The following is a 16,075-nucleotide window of genomic DNA, read 5'->3' as shown; positions in this document are numbered from 1 at the left end:
AGTTGCTTCTCGCTATACATTTGAAGCTTGCACCAGAGTCTTGTGAACACAAGCGCTGAAACACAAGCACGCCCCGCGGCCTCGAAAGTTAATTGTAGTGAGAGAGAGGGGGAGCAGGAGGGGAGCACGCCAGATATACCTGCCCCTGATTAGTTGTACCATTGTGACGCCAAGGAGAATGCGTTTTAGCAACCTAGGAATAACCAGAGATAAAATAACAAGCATTTGCAATGCAATAGGAGTCGGTTTTATGCAATTGTAAGCTATTGGCATTGTAAATAACGATGCTTTTTATTTATGATGTAAAAACCAAAACAAAAATTAAATGAATTGTTATTTGCATTGTCAATAGCTGAAACTCCTGTATATGCAAGAACTATTGTATTGCAAATGCCGAGTTTACCAGTGAAGCGCTACTTTTCTTTTCATGTCGTTTGCTTTTTTTCAAGTAAAAACACTCATTAATTTCTGAATAATGAGTGTAAAAGCATTAAGTTGTAAATCCCTATGAGTGTTTGCTTTTTTCCAGTATGTTGTTACTTTTTTTTCAGGCAGCATATCACTGTAGTCTAGTACATAATTTGAATTGAATTGCAGGGCACAATTGAGCTGTAGCTGAAGGCAGTGTGAGTTTCTCTCAGTGGGGCAGTATGGTGTTCAGTGGGGAAGAAGACGTGGTACTCTGCGGATGACAGAAACTGCAAGGCTCTGAGACAAATGGCTTGTCATAGCACTTTTAAGTATATTTGGGACATTCTTCAAATGGCAAAGTCTTCAGATGAATGTATAGTGTTGACCAATATCAACTGAGCGCATGTGTGCATTGTCAATTTAAATAAATGTGGAAAAATACTAGCGGTAGCGTCGTCTTTTGCTTGTGGCAAAAATAAATGTGGATAAATACAGAAAAAAAGCCCCAAAAATAAATATGGATAAATACAGACGGAAGTGGCAAAAAAAGTAAATACCATAAAACCGGGAGCCCTAATTATAAATTACATTAAATTATTTTCAACAGATAAAATATTAACAAATATAATATATTGTTAAAAAATAAAAAATAAAACATGTTTATAATTTAATTATGAAGTATTTTAAGAACGTTTTTGAATGTATACAATAATATAACATTACTTATTAAAATACAATTAAGTTAATTAAGTTACTTGTAATTAGTTTCATACATCACTTTTACTAGTTGATAATGCATAATAAAAATGTCACTTTTAACTTTCAGTAGGAATTTATTCTTTAGAAAAATATTTTTATTTAGATTAATTAAATATTTAATTCAAAGTTGTTTTATTGGTGCTGGAACATTTTTATTTTGATCTACATTTAAATATATATATTAATTTACTTTAATATTCACCATAAAAAATATTTTACAAATTTTTTCAGGGGTTAAATAAACTTTTTTCCCTGTACTTCATGATCTGGAGTTTCCCCAGTCGGGGTGGAGATCTTCCTATGCTAAAATATAGGGAAAATGAAAAAAGTTTATTAAACTTTTGTGATAAATTAGTAACCCATACCATTGACACTGAAGCTTCTTCCATGTAAAAGACACCACTGGACTGAATTCTCTAGATATGGAAGGCCTGCCACAAACAGTTTGTGTGGCAGTAGCATCACCTCCGTCATATGAGACATACTTTAAAGGGCCCGATGACTCATTGTGAGTGGGCCTACACTTTTGCTACAGACTGTTTGGCTGAAAAGTAGGGAAAGAAAGATGTAGAAAACGAAAATCCGCGTACACAACGCAACTCGAATTAAAATGAATGTATATTCAATGGCTATTGAATGAGAAAACAAAAGTACTGTCGACAGCTCCGCGGATAATCCGTGGTAGCAATTAGGATATTACTGACAGCAAACACCGACCACGGCGGACGGATCACATTAAACGCTGACCGCGGCTGACGGATCACATGAAAGACCGCCGCAAGCGGATGGTACCACAGAAAAACCCTCCGCCGCGGACGCATTCACAGCGGAAACAGGCCAAACCGCCGCAAGACCTGCGGAGGTTCCGGCTGCGCGATTAGGATAACCCCGCCATCCCAACGGAACTCACAACCTCCCACGACCGCCGCGGAAAAAAATCATCGATAAACGGAGCATGACTGCGGAAGGACCAAACGAACATCACCCTTGCCGTCAAACCGATTCAAAAATGGCGGACGGAAGTAAATAGAAAACACACTAAACAGGACACACACCCACCTGAAACACCCACCACTAGCAACTAACCACCCCAATGACCCCCCCAGCACAAACAAGAGCACCCAAGTCACCACACCCACAGAACACCTGACTGGCAACAACCATTGGGACACAACAACCACACAGAGTATAAAAGGAATCCCTCCCATTACCACAATCCTTTGCATCATAGCACAGCTGGAAGAAAGAGGCAGAATAGCACAAACAGCAGACTCACACAAACACTCATACAACCTGCACACCAACACACCCATCACACAATCCCCCACAACACCATCCCTACATACCACACACCTGCACACCCCACCCCAACCCACCAACACCTTGCACATCACACACCATGGCACTCAAGAAAAACCCCAAGTTCACAGAGACTGAGTTGAAGGTCATGGTGGAGGAAATCATCACCACCAGCACTACAACTCCCAACAGACCCCCATGTCTACAGGAGAAGTGTGGCTCAATGGTTAGAGCGGCAGACCCTGATGCAGAGGTCTGGCCCGGGACCAGGGTTCAATTCCCCGCCTCGGTGGGTCTTGGGCTCAAAATTCCACGGACCTGATAATTCTCGCCTCGGTGCCTATTCCAATCATGGAGTCCCACTCTGCAACTCTGGGCAATAGCTTGCTTAATCTCTACAACGGCCCTCACAACGCTAAGGATGCCTGGCCTCCACCTTGGGGTGCCCAGGAGTGGACACCTCACAGGGAAAGCCAGGATGGGTTCCACAGCGGTATTCGTACAAGCGCCTTGAGACCCTTGCCGGTGAGTAGTGCGCTATACAAGTATCAATTTACATTTTAGGGAGTGTGGGGGGGGGTGGGTCAAGCACTACAACTCCCAACAGGCCCCCATGTCTACAGGGAGGGTGGGGGAGGGTGGGGGTGGGTGGGGGACGGGTCCAGCACTATAACTCCCAACAGGCCCCATGTCTACAGGGAGGGTGGGGGTGGGTGGGGTGGTGGGTGAGAGACCAGCACTACAACTCCCAACAGACCCCCATGTCTACAGGGAGGGTGGGGTTGGTTGGGGGTGGGTCCAGCACTACAACTCCCAACAGGCCCCCATGTCTACAGGGAGGGTAGGGGTGGGTCCAGCACTACAACTCCCAACAGGCCCCCATGTCTACAGGGAGGGTGGGGGATGGGTCCAGCACTACAACTCCCAACAGGCCCCCATGTCTACAGGGAGGAGGGGTGGGTGGGGTGGTGGATGAGAGACCAGCACTGCAACTCCCAATAGGCCCCCATGTCTACAGGGAGGGTGGGGGTGTGTGGGGTGGTGGGTGAGAGACCAGCACTACAACTCCCAACAGGCCCCCATGTCTACAGGGAGGGTGGTGGTGGGTGGGGTGTGGGTCCAGCACTACAACTGCCAACAGGCCCCCATGTCCCATCCCAGAGCAAGATGGAGTCCGCCCACCATTTGCTGACCAGTGCATCTCCTCCTACAAACCTACAGGTAGGTAGCCATCTTCACAGGGGCACCATCCAATAGCAGGACCAGACCACACGTATCCAAGTATTGTCTCCCCACCTCCACACCACCATAATGCCCAGTACTGTCTACCACACCAACATGATGACACCAACAACCATGTCCTGATTCCATACTAATTTGTAATGTAACAACAACAAACCTGTCATGTCCACAGCATTGATTGTGACATTCTTGTCCCTCAGGTGATTGCAACTTGACAGGCGAAACCAGTAACCGCCAGCACCAGTCGCCCCCCTCACAGCCAGGACTCTCCAGTGAGGGTTCCATGGACACCTCGGGTGCAGAGGACGATGCTGGCCCAAACACACTCCCAGGGCCATCGGACTCCCAGGACATCCCTGCCCCCACCACCTTGGCCAGTATCCCAACACCAACACCTGCCATTGTGAGCTGTGCAGCTACCACCACTACCACCAACACCACCACCACTCCTGCCTGTGCCACCCTGCCTGACCCATCGGCCGATGATGGGCCGTTGACATCGCAGGCTAGCAGGGAGAGTGGACGGGGAGGACACAGGTGAGGCCACAGGTCACAAACAGGAGTGCAGGTGCAAGGCGAGGTCGGGAACAACACCCAGCCCATCCTGGGACCGAGACCCTAGATGCCATTGCCAGAGTGGAAGCCTCCTGCGAGCGGTCGCAGGGACAGGCGGATCGGGCACACCAAGACTCGCTACAGACCTGCCAGCTGTTGCGGTCCGTGGACACCCGAATGGGACAAATTGCTGACCTCATGGGCCAGCAAACAGCTCTTTGGAGGGAGTGGTTATCCCGCGCCATACCACCTCCCCCTCACCCAAGTGGCCAGCGGGACAGGGCACCAACACCACCTCCCCCTCCCCCAAGTGGCCAGCGGGATAGGGCACCAACACCACCGCCACCATCACCTGAGGCCACTGACAGGGATGTTGTCACTGAACAATCTGCCCCCACAGCTGGTCCCGCTCTGGCTCCAAGACGGAGGGGCCGTCCGAGGCTGGATCCAGCTGAGAGCAGTGGCAATGCACCATCCACCCGCTCGAAGAGGGGCCACCACTGACTTCACCCTCCCTTGAGCCTGGCATTCACTCTGCGAACTATCTTGCCCCACAATGCCAAGCATTAGCACACGTCTGTTGGACTAGGTGTACATCACACAATGTGGTGTCCCCACGGTGTTTTCATCTGACATGACCTTCAACTCTCACTTCCCCCCAACACCTATTTGTAAATATGCACAAACAGTAAGCCACACCATGTAAATAAACACCACGTAAACACTCAATGCTGTGTGACCTCCATGTTTTAAAAACAGGTTTGTCTTGTCATTACCAGGTGCAGGGATCAATGTTCTTGAGAATCATGCCTCTGTGGGAGTGACCTAGGGATAATGAGAGAACAACAAGCACAGGTCAGGAAACTGAATCACACCCATCACACCACACCGTACATCAACATCCCACAAACCACACTCATCACTAATTAAGCAGATCACAGGACACACATCAGGGAGCATTGCATGTACACCATCTCCCACACCCATTTGCGAACAGAACATACCAGAACAGGCAGCATTCACACACCACATCCACACATCACCAGCAAACTGACATCAAGCTTTGAACACCAGCACAAGAGGTAGTTACTCACATTCAAGGAAACTAGCGAGCAATGAGCTGACGCCTTTGTTCCAAACCTTCTTCCTCCCCACTCTCCTCATCACTGGACATGGGTGGTATGGGAGGCGGAGCAACCTGTTGGTTTGCAGGATCCATAATCACTGCAATATTATTGTGTAAGGCCCGGTTGTGGAGCATGCAGCAGGCAATCACGATTTTGCATACTTTTCCGGGTGAGTATTGTAGGGCCCCTCCGGTTCTATCCAGGCAGCGAAACCTAGACTTCAGCAGTCCAAATGTGCGTTCCACCACCCGACGTGTCCTCCCATGGGCCTCATTATAGCGCATTTCACCTGGGGTAGTAGGATTCCGTAGGGGGCTCAGCAGCCACGGTCGGTTTGGGTACGCAGAGTCGCCTAGGTGGGGGGATGACAGACACATACATCATTACCAGGATTGGTGGGAACAGCATGGCACACATACAACACAGAAGTCATCACAGCACACTCACCTACAAGCCACACACGTTCTTGACGCAGATTAGCCATCAGTTGGGGGACAATGCTGCACCGCAGGGTGTGGGAGTCATGTGCGGACCCAGGAAATCTTGCACACACATGGGAGATGATGTTGTCAGCCAGGCACACCACTTGCACATTGATATAATGGTAGTGCTTCCGATTGCGATAGACGGCTTCATGTGCCTGGGGGGGGGAATCAGACCAATATGTGTGCCATCAATGGAACCCACTACGTGTGGGATCTGGCCCAGGGCATAGAAGTCACCTTTCACTGCAGCCAGCTCTGCCGGACGTGGAAAATGGATGTAATCATCCTTGTAACGCATCATGGCATCCAGCACATTCTGCAGTACCATGCTGAATATGGATTGGGACATCCCTACGGCATGACCAACTGTGTACTGGAAAGTGTAAATGTAAATGTAAATGTGTTGTATTTGTATAGCGCGAACAGTAACCCGTAAGCATCCCGGCGCTTGTACTCCTACCACAAGGGAACCCCTCCTGGCTTTTCCTTGTGAGGTGTCCACTCCTGGGCATTCCATGTGCCTGTTGCGAAGAAGTGAAGTGCCACCATCACCTTTGCTGTGGGTTTAATTGCTCCTGGATATGGCCTACGTGTCTGCAGATGAGGTGGCAATTGGGCTATAAGGTCCTGCAATCTCCGTCTGTCCAGCCGGAATTTGCGGATTACCTTCTCTTCAACCATGTCCTCCAGCATAGTATATGGTCGATGCACATTTGGAGCCCTCCTGTGTGGGAGTAGATGGGAGAAGATGTCAATTGACCAACAACGCACAGCTGTGCCACACTATCACATCTTGACCAACACAATACAAATAATACATGTTGCAGACACTGATTGTTTGTGTGATGTGACCAAAATATAAGGCACTACAGCTGACTACACACACAACGTACACCCACAAACAACATCCTGTGTGCAAACATGTCCAATGTAACGTGCACATATGTTGAAAGAACAGACAATATCACATGACTGAGTGCCCAAGTGTGGACAAGCGTCCCCACAGAAACACATGGACGTGCACACACAACCCAAACATGGACCACACCCTCCTTGTCATCATGCACCCATGACCCCACCTACAATGCTCTGTATCCTCACATGACAGGCATGGGCATACAACAGGCGACACACATACGCATACACAGTATGCATGTATAACCCATCAATGCTACTTGCACACACAAACCACACACTCACGACAGCTTCATAATGTGGGTACACAGCCTTGATGTACTGTGTAGATGTGTACCAATAGAAACGTGTGACCTCAAAACCAAGACGTCAACACATAGCCATGCACATCTCACGCAGCTTGGGCTCACATCACTGGCCTTTGTTCACCACTGGCAAGGTCAATAGTATGACCACACATGTAAGCAATGGACATAAATGAGATACCTGTATACGGGCCATTGACATGACATAATGACTCTAGGCGCATTCCGGACATGTCCTGACACACATGTACAACTATGAACATTACATGTGTGCGGAGACATGCAGTGTGTTTACACACGCCATCCAGGTACGCCTTCCCCAACACATAAGATGATCCTTGATACTGCAATAGTGCATAACATTTCCTGCCTGGTCAAGGACCATCACGGTCACACCCCGCAAACCGCATGTGCGCACTACCGCGACGGTGCATCTTTTGAAAATCATCACTCACTGGCATCGCAATGGCGGAGCAGGCATTCCGCGTGGGCGGGGCAGGCTAACACATACATTTGAATGTACAAGTTGAAACTGCCGGGTGCGGGCGGTGGGTGACCGCCGGGTGCGGGCGGTGGGTGACCGCCCTGTGTATTGATGTTAGCCTGGCATGGTTGGCCCTGGCCAGTCACCCACCGCCCGGCCTGGCCGGTCACCCACCACCGGGCCTGGCCGGTCACCCACTGCCCGTACCCAGCGGTCACCCGCACTCAGCGGTCACCCACAGCCCACACCCGGCGGTCACTCACCACCCGCACCCGGTGGTCACCCACCGCCTGCACCCAGCTGTGGGTGACCGGCCAGGGCCAACCATGCCAGGCTAACATCAATACATAGGGCGGTGAGCCACAGCCCGCACCCGGCGGTCACTCACCGCCCGCACCCGGTGGTGGGTGACCGGCCAGGGCCAACCATGCCAGGCTAACATCAGTACACAGGGCGGTCACCCACCGCCCACACCCGGCGGTCACTCACCGCCCGCACCCGGCAGTGGGTGACTGGCCAGGACCAACCATGCCTGGCTAACATCAATACAGGCTGGTCACCCACCGCCCACACCCGGCGGTGGGTGACCGGCCAGCCCCGGCGGTGGGTGACCGGCCAGGCCCAACGGTCTGCGGTGGGTGTTGCAATGTGAATGAAAGGGGAGGTACCAACTGCCATTCTCACTTGCACAATCAAATGTATGTGTTAGCCTGCCCCGCCCCCACAGAATGCGTGCTCCGCCATTGCGACGCCAGTGAGTGTTGAATTTCAAATGATGCACCATCGCGGTAGCGCGCACATGCGGTTGCCGGTGTGTGACCGTGACGGTCCTTGCACATGTAGCCAATGGAAACAGGTAACGTGGGGTGCATAAGCGAATTCAAAAATAGCGGAAGCCGTGCACCGCCACCGCAGGGCCAGTCATTGGCTCATTTTGAATGAAGCAGCCCACGAAAAGCAATTGCTGCAGACGTGTGCCACTGATATCAGCTCATGGCGCTATAAATGTGTGAATTTCTGCAGCACACATCCACTGCTTCCTGCCACTGCTGCCTGCACCCATCACCTCTACCTGCTGCTGCTGAGCAATCCACCAACTGCTGCCTGCACCCATCACCTCTACCTGCTGCTGCTGAGCAATCCACCAACTGCTGCCTGCACCCAACACCTCCACCTGCAGCTGCTGAGCAATCCACCAACTGCTGCTGTTGTGCCACAGTCCTGGACCTTGCCATGCCGAGAGTGCGAGAGATCCGGTCTCGTCCCTTCACCGCAGCAGAGCTGGATGTCCTTGTGGACGGTGTGCTCCCCCACTATGAACGGCTCTACGGTGCCCCCGGACAGGTGGTAAGTTCAGTGGGGGACATGTTGGTGTGCATGAGGTGGTCACTGACTCCTGGCGTCTGCAATCTTGGCCGTGTGCTGTGGGACCTTCACATGTGCTGTACTGTGCATGGCTGCTGAAGGATATGTGTTGCTCCTATCTGTGTGAATGGCCAAATGTCCACTGACTTTCCCCTCTTGTCTCCCATCATGGTAGGTCAAGCTGCACCTTCGCAAGGCCATGTGGAGGACCATAGCACGTGATGTACGGGCAGTGGGGGTGTGCAATTTACAACACACACACTGCCACAAGCGCTGGGACGACATCTCCAGGCTCAGCCAGAATGTGGCGGAGATGACACTGGGGCAGATTCCACGATCATCCCGGCTTGCATGACGCACCATGACCCCTCTAATGCTCCGTATCATTGCTGTGACGCATCCTGACCTGTCCGCCCGGCTGAGAGGTGAGCAGCAGCAAACTAGCGGTAAGCACACTGAATGTGTTTGTGACTTGTGAGTGCATGCATGTATTGCTGCTCAGACACAGTAGTGACATCCGAGGTGTGTATGTTGTGCTGCAATTGCATGTTGGTGCCATTAGCGGAGTGAGCGTTAGCATCCATGTCAGCCAGGTGGACATACCAGTTGCATTGTAGTGCAGGGTCCCAGGACATGCCGTTGAGGTCTGTGTTCCCATGGCACCACATGTGTGGTGTTCTGCATGCACTTGCCCTGTTTGTTTGATGTACATGTTTCTCAGGCACCCCCCGGATCTTTGACATGAGGATGTCTGGTAGGGGTGGTTTGTGTGCAGGATGGGTGCTACATGTTGGTCAGCAGTCAAGGAAGTTTTGATTTAGTAATTTGCAGTACGTGAGTGTGGCAATTAGGTATACCTCTTTTCTCTCTCTTTCAGCTTTGGCCAAGGACACTGACCCACAAACGACAGAGCTCAGTGGTGGCAATGCATCCGGATCCGAGATCACACACACGCAGACTGAGACTGAAGAGAGCAGCCCCGGAGAGGGGGACAGAACTGTCCCTGAGGACTCACATGTGGAGACACCATTGTCCTCATCTTCAGACAGTGTTGGTGAGTCAGCACTGTTGGTAGACACAGGGAGTGGGCAATCTACACCTTCAGTCGGTACACAGTACACAAGGCCCACACTGCCACCAACTGCAACAAGTACTGCTCATGCTTGCCAGAGTAGGGGAGCAGAGTGGCCTTTGGAGCAGGCACCGCTGCCCCTGCCCCGGTGACACAAAGTGCCCTTTGTGCTGAGGCAGTTGATCTGCTGCGACAGCTGTGTGTAGGGCAGACCAACAATATCAATGCATTGCTAGACCACGATAGGAAGTTGGGGCAGGTGGAAGCATTCATGGAGGGGATGCATGGCGATGTTGCTGGTCTCCACAGAACAGTTCAGTCATTATCCAACACAGTGTCTGCAGCCATTCAACAGTCGCATGGACAAGGTTCTACTTCAGTTCCCCCATCCACACCACTTGATGTCTCAGCGGAGAGTGACATTTCTGACCAGGCCTCATTTATGGCGTATTGCACTAGAAGCAGCCACAGGCAGCAAGGCAGGGCACGGAGGGCACAGACACCATCCCCTAGGACAGGGAAATCTTTCACATAACACGACATCAGCTACCCTGGAGTTGACACACAGGATCCTGAAGGGGTGTTGGGGGACAGGTATTCACATGTAACACCGGCATCCCCCTCAAAAGGTACTCCCAAGGCAAGGGCACCTCCCGAGGCCAGGGACACTCCCAAGGACAGGGACACTCCCAAGGACAGGGACACTACAAAGGAAAGGGCACCTCCCAAGGCCAGGGACACTCCCAAGGACAAGGGCACTGCAAAGGAAAGGGCACCTCCCAAGGACAGGGACTCTCCCAAGGACAAGGACACTACAAAGGAAAGGGCACCTCCCAAGGCCAGGGTCACTCCCAAGGACAAGAACACTGCAAAGGAAAGGGCACCTCCCAAGGCCAGGGACACTCCCAAGGACAAGGACCCTGCAAAGGAAAGGGCACCCCCAAGGCCAGGGACACTCCCAAGGACAAGGACACTACAAAGGAAAGGGACACTACAATGAACAAGGACACTACAAAGGACAAGCCAACTCCCAGGGACAGGGCACCGCCCACGGGTCAGGCACATTCCAGAGACAGGACACCTCCTACGGCCAAGGCACCTCCCAGGGCCAAGGGTTCTCCCATGGACACGAGCTCCATCAAGGACAGGCATACATCACCCCTGCATGCCCTGAGGCTGATGTTGGTGAAGGAACGTAAAACACATGTGTCAGCGGTGGAGTCCACCCATACCTCTACTCCCATCCACACCCTGCTGAAGCTGAGGAAGGAGTACACTGTTATTGCATCCCCCATTACACATGATGCAGAGGGCAGAAGGCAGGGCCACAGCAAACGTCAACCAGGGTCCAGCACGTCTCCAGAGAGCAGACCCACACCAGCACATGATCCACCTTTGATGGTTGATGTTTCTGATGAGGCCACACCACTTACCAGTCCAGTCATGTCCAGGGTGCCCTTCCATATCCCAAAGAAACGGAGACACACACCAGTGACACCTGCTCACCCAAATGTCGCTCCAGTACAGCTGTCCCCAGATCCCAGAGCCACCCTGACTCCTGGACCATACAGCCCTGTGGCTCATCATTTCAGTGGTCCTAGTGGGTCAGCTGCAGTTCATTCTCATGTGTCAGATAGTGGCATTGTGTCTGTTGTTCGCTGTCATGCCTCATGTAGTAGCCCTGTGTCAGTTGTGCCCCCTCCTGTTTCAGGTACTGCCAATGTGTGTGTCCGCCACTCTCATGTCTCAGATGCTGGCATGGTATTTGTTGGTCACTGTACAGGGACATGTCCTGGCAGTGTGTCTGGGTCTATGGCTCACCTGTCAGTCACTGTAGCTGTGGCTGTGTCTCACACTCCTGTATGTGGGACTATGGCTCTTGTCTCAGTCACTAGAGCTGTGGCTGTGTCTCGCACTCCTGTATCTGGTGCTGGCAGTGTGTCTGGGTCTATGGCTCATGTGTCAGTCACTACATCTGTGGCTGTGTCTCACACTCCTGTTTCTGGTGCTGGCAGTGAGTCTGGGTCAATGGCTCAAGTGTCAGTCACTAGAGCTGTGGCTGGGTCTCACACTCCTGTTTCTGGTGCTGGCAGTGTGTCTGAGTCTATGGCTCATGTGTCAGTCACTAGAACTGTGGCTGTGTCTCACACTCCTGTTTCTGGTGCTGGAAGTGTGTCTGGGTCTATGGCTCATGTGTCAGTCACTAGAGCTGTGGCTGTGTCTCACACTCCTGTTTCAGGTGTTGGCAGTGTGTCTGGGTCTATGGCTCATGTGTCAGTCACTAGAGCTATGGCTGTATCTCCCAAGCCGGTATCAGATCCTGCCACTGTGTCCGAGGCTACTAGGTCGAGCAGTCCACAAGATTCTGTGCTGTGAGGTGTAGTTCCCATCACTCACATGTCATTGTACTTGGTGTGTGGATAGTCCATTGTAACCACCCTTGCATTATTAATGTCCATGGGACGGGGCGCTTGACACACGCCCTTGTGCTGCCTCAGATGTACCTGTTCTGTTATGAACACTGCCCTGTTGCTGTTAGGATGCTGCATTGTGCCCTCTCATGAGCTGCCTTTGATGTACCTGATCGGTGCCTTGCCATGGACTGTTGAGGCTCTGTGCCCCTCTCATGTGCTGCCTCTGATGTACCTGCACTGTGCCTTGCCATGGACTGTTGATGCACTTACCCCCTCTCATGTGCTCCCTCAGATGTACCTACTCTGTGCTTTGCCATGGACTGTTGATGCACTTAACCCCTCTCATGTGCTGCCTCTGATGTACCTGTTCTGTTAGGAACACTGCCCTGTTGCTGTTGGGATGCTGCATTGTGCCCTCTCATGTGCTGCCTCTGATGTACCTGCTCTGTGCCTTGCCATGGACTGTTGATGCACTTAACCCCTCTCATGTGCTGCCTCACATGTGCCTGCTCTGTGCCTTGCCATGGACTGTTGATGCTCTGTGCCCCTCTCATGTGCTGCCTCAGATGTAGCTGCTCAGTGCCTTGCCATGGACTGTTGATGAACTTAGCCCCTCTCATGTGCTGCCTCTGATGTACCTGCTCTGTGCCATGGACTGTTGATGCTCTGTGCCCCTCTCATGTGCTGCCTCAGATGTACCTGCTCTGTGCCTTGCCATGGACTGTTGATGCTCTGTGCCCCTCTCATGTGCTGCCTCAGATGTACCAGCTCTGTGCCTTGCCATGGACTGTTGATGCTCTGTGACCCTCTCATGTGCTGCCTCTGATGTACCTGCTCTGTTAGGAACACTGCCCTGTTGCTGTTAGGATGCTGCACTGTGCCCTCTCATGTGCTGCCTCTGATGTACCTGTTCTGTTATGAACACTGCCCTGTTGCTGTTAGAATGCTGCATTGTGCCCTCTCATGTGCTGCCTTTGATGTACCTGCTCTGTGCCTTGCCATGGACTGTTAATGCTCTGTGCCCCTCTCATGTGCTGCCTCTGATTTACCTGCTCTGTGGCTTGCCATGGACTGTTGATGCACTTAACCCCTCTCATGTGCTGCCTCAGATGTACCTGCTCTGTGCCTTGCCATGGACTGTTGATGCTCTGTGACCCTCTCATGAGCCGCCTCTGATGTACCTGCTCTGTTAGGAACACTGCCATGTTGCTGTTAGGATGCTGAATTGTGCCCTCTCATGTGCTGCCTCTGATGTACCTGTTCTGTTATGAACACTGCCCTGTTGCTGTTAGGGTGCTGCATTGTGCCCTCTCATGTGCTGCCTCTGATGTACCTGCTCTGTGCCTTGCCATGGACTGTTAATGCTCTGTGCCCCTCTCATGTGCTGCCTCTGATGTACCTGCTCTGTGGCTTGCCATGGACTGTTGATGCACTTAACCCCTCTCATGTGCTGCCTCAGATGTACCTGCTTGTGCCTTGCCATGGACTGTTGATGCTCTGTGACCCTCTCATGTGCTGCCTCTGATGTACCTGCTTTGTTAGGAACACTGCCCTGTTGCTGTTAGGATGCTGCATTGTGCCCTCTCATGTGCTGCCTCTGATGTACCTGTTCTGTTAGGAACACTGCCCTGTTGCTTTTATGATACTGCATTGTGCCCTCTCATCTGCTGCCTCTGATGTACCTGCTCTGTGCCTTACCATGGACTGTTGATGCTCTGTGCCCCTCACATGTGCTGCCTCAGATGTACCTGCTCTGTGTCTTGCCATGGACTGTTGATGCTCTGTGCCCCTTCCATGTGCTGCCTTAGATGTACCTGCTCTGTGCTTTGCCATGGACTGTTGATGCTCTGTGACCCTCTCATGTGCTACCGCTGATGTACCTGCTCTGTTAGGAACACTGCCCTGTTGCGGTTAGGATGCTGCACTGTGCCCTCTCATGTGCTGCCTCTGATGTACCTGTTCTGTTATGAACACTGCCCTGTTGCTGTTAGGATGATGCATTGTGCCCTCTCATGTGCTGCCTTTGATGTACCTGCTCTGTGCCTTGCCATGGACTGTTAATGCTCTGTGCCCCTCTCATGTGCTGCCTCTGATGTACCTGCTCTGTAGCTTGCCATGGACTGTTGATGCACTTAACCCCTCTCATGTGCTGCCTCAGATGTACCTGCTCTGTGCCTTGCCATGGACTGTTGATGCTCTGTGACCCTCTCATGTGCTGCCTCTGATGTACCTGCCATGTTAGGAACACTGCCCTGTTGCTGTTAAGATGCTGCATTGTGCTCTCTCATGTGCTGCCTCTGATGTACCTGTTCTTTTAGGAACACTGCCCAGTTGCTGTTATGATACTGCATTGAGCCCTCTCATGTGCTACCTCAGATGTACCTTTTCTGTTGTATCCAGTGCCCATGCTCCTGCCTACTCTAGGAGCCATTTACTAATATGTGCAATTAAGCAAGTTATTCGTGTGTAGTGGTTTCTCAGTGTCATTCCTGGTTGTCTCCTTGCATTGTTGATATATTGGTGCTATCGTAAATGCTGTTTCCCCAACATGCACCTCCCCCTCCCCACGTCACAGCCCCGACAGATACTCCCCTTCCAACAGAGATTGGTGTGTTTGCGTACCTGCGTCGTCGTCAGCGACGGTCCATGACTTGCTGGTGGTGAAGCACGAAGAGGATCGGAAATGCGTGTAGAGCTGGGTCCATGACGGCGATCTGCCTGTGGTGGGTATCTCTCTGCAACGTTTTGCCTCTCCGCTGTGGTGAATCCGCCGTGTTCAGGCTGGTAGTTTTTCACGATTTGCTGTGTCTTATCCGCCATCGTGATTACGTGGACGGTCGGAGACGTCATTCCGTACGGCGGTGTCTCTGGTTGGTTATGTCCGCAGCGGGGTCGGGTGTATTTACGCGGCGACGTTTGTTCTTCCGTGGCGTACGGAAATTTGACAGTGCTTCCCATCCTAATATGGCGGATGGACTGGCCGCGGCTGGCGGACTGGAAAAAGGCATTTTCCGCCTACTCCAGGCCGGCGGTTGTCCTTCCGTCCGTCATCCTAATCAACCCCTAAGTTCCTACCGAGCCACTCCCCAGTGCCTACGGATCAAGAGTGCCTGGACTCAGCCCTCCAAGCTAGCCTTTCCGTTCGCCAGACTGGAGACATGTCCATGGAAGAAATTTAATGTGTTAATGAACCCACTTACTCCTAGGACCTAAGGAATAGATGGAGGACTGTCTGCCTAGTTTTTGAGGCCTATCTAATGAAGGCATGGTATTTAATACTGTCATGTACATGGTTGTTTAATACTGTCTTTGTTAAACCTAGGATATTGCGAATTCCAAAATGTTAGAGTCTTTTCTTTATTTGACGTTTATACTCGATAATATTGGCTTCACTGCAATCTTTATTTTTAGCTTGACCTGCTTTAATTATATTGCATGTCTGCTGTGTCATGCAAAGTGCTCTGATGCTCTTGGGCCTACCTCTTGTGAGAAAAATAATATATTAAGGGGCTAATCGTGAGTCCAGTTCGACTGTCGGACTGCTGATGCAGCGGTCAGGAGACCTTTGCCAAGCTGCCGGCATTCCGACTGCCACATTTCAAGTTAACCAACGGGCCAGTGGTGTGCAAGCGTCAGTCTTGA

Source organism: Lissotriton vulgaris, chromosome 1_1, assembly GCF_964263255.1.
Source record: "Lissotriton vulgaris chromosome 1_1, aLisVul1.2, whole genome shotgun sequence".
Taxonomy (NCBI): Eukaryota; Metazoa; Chordata; class Amphibia; order Caudata; family Salamandridae; genus Lissotriton; species Lissotriton vulgaris.
This window is presented reverse-complemented; position numbering follows the sequence as displayed.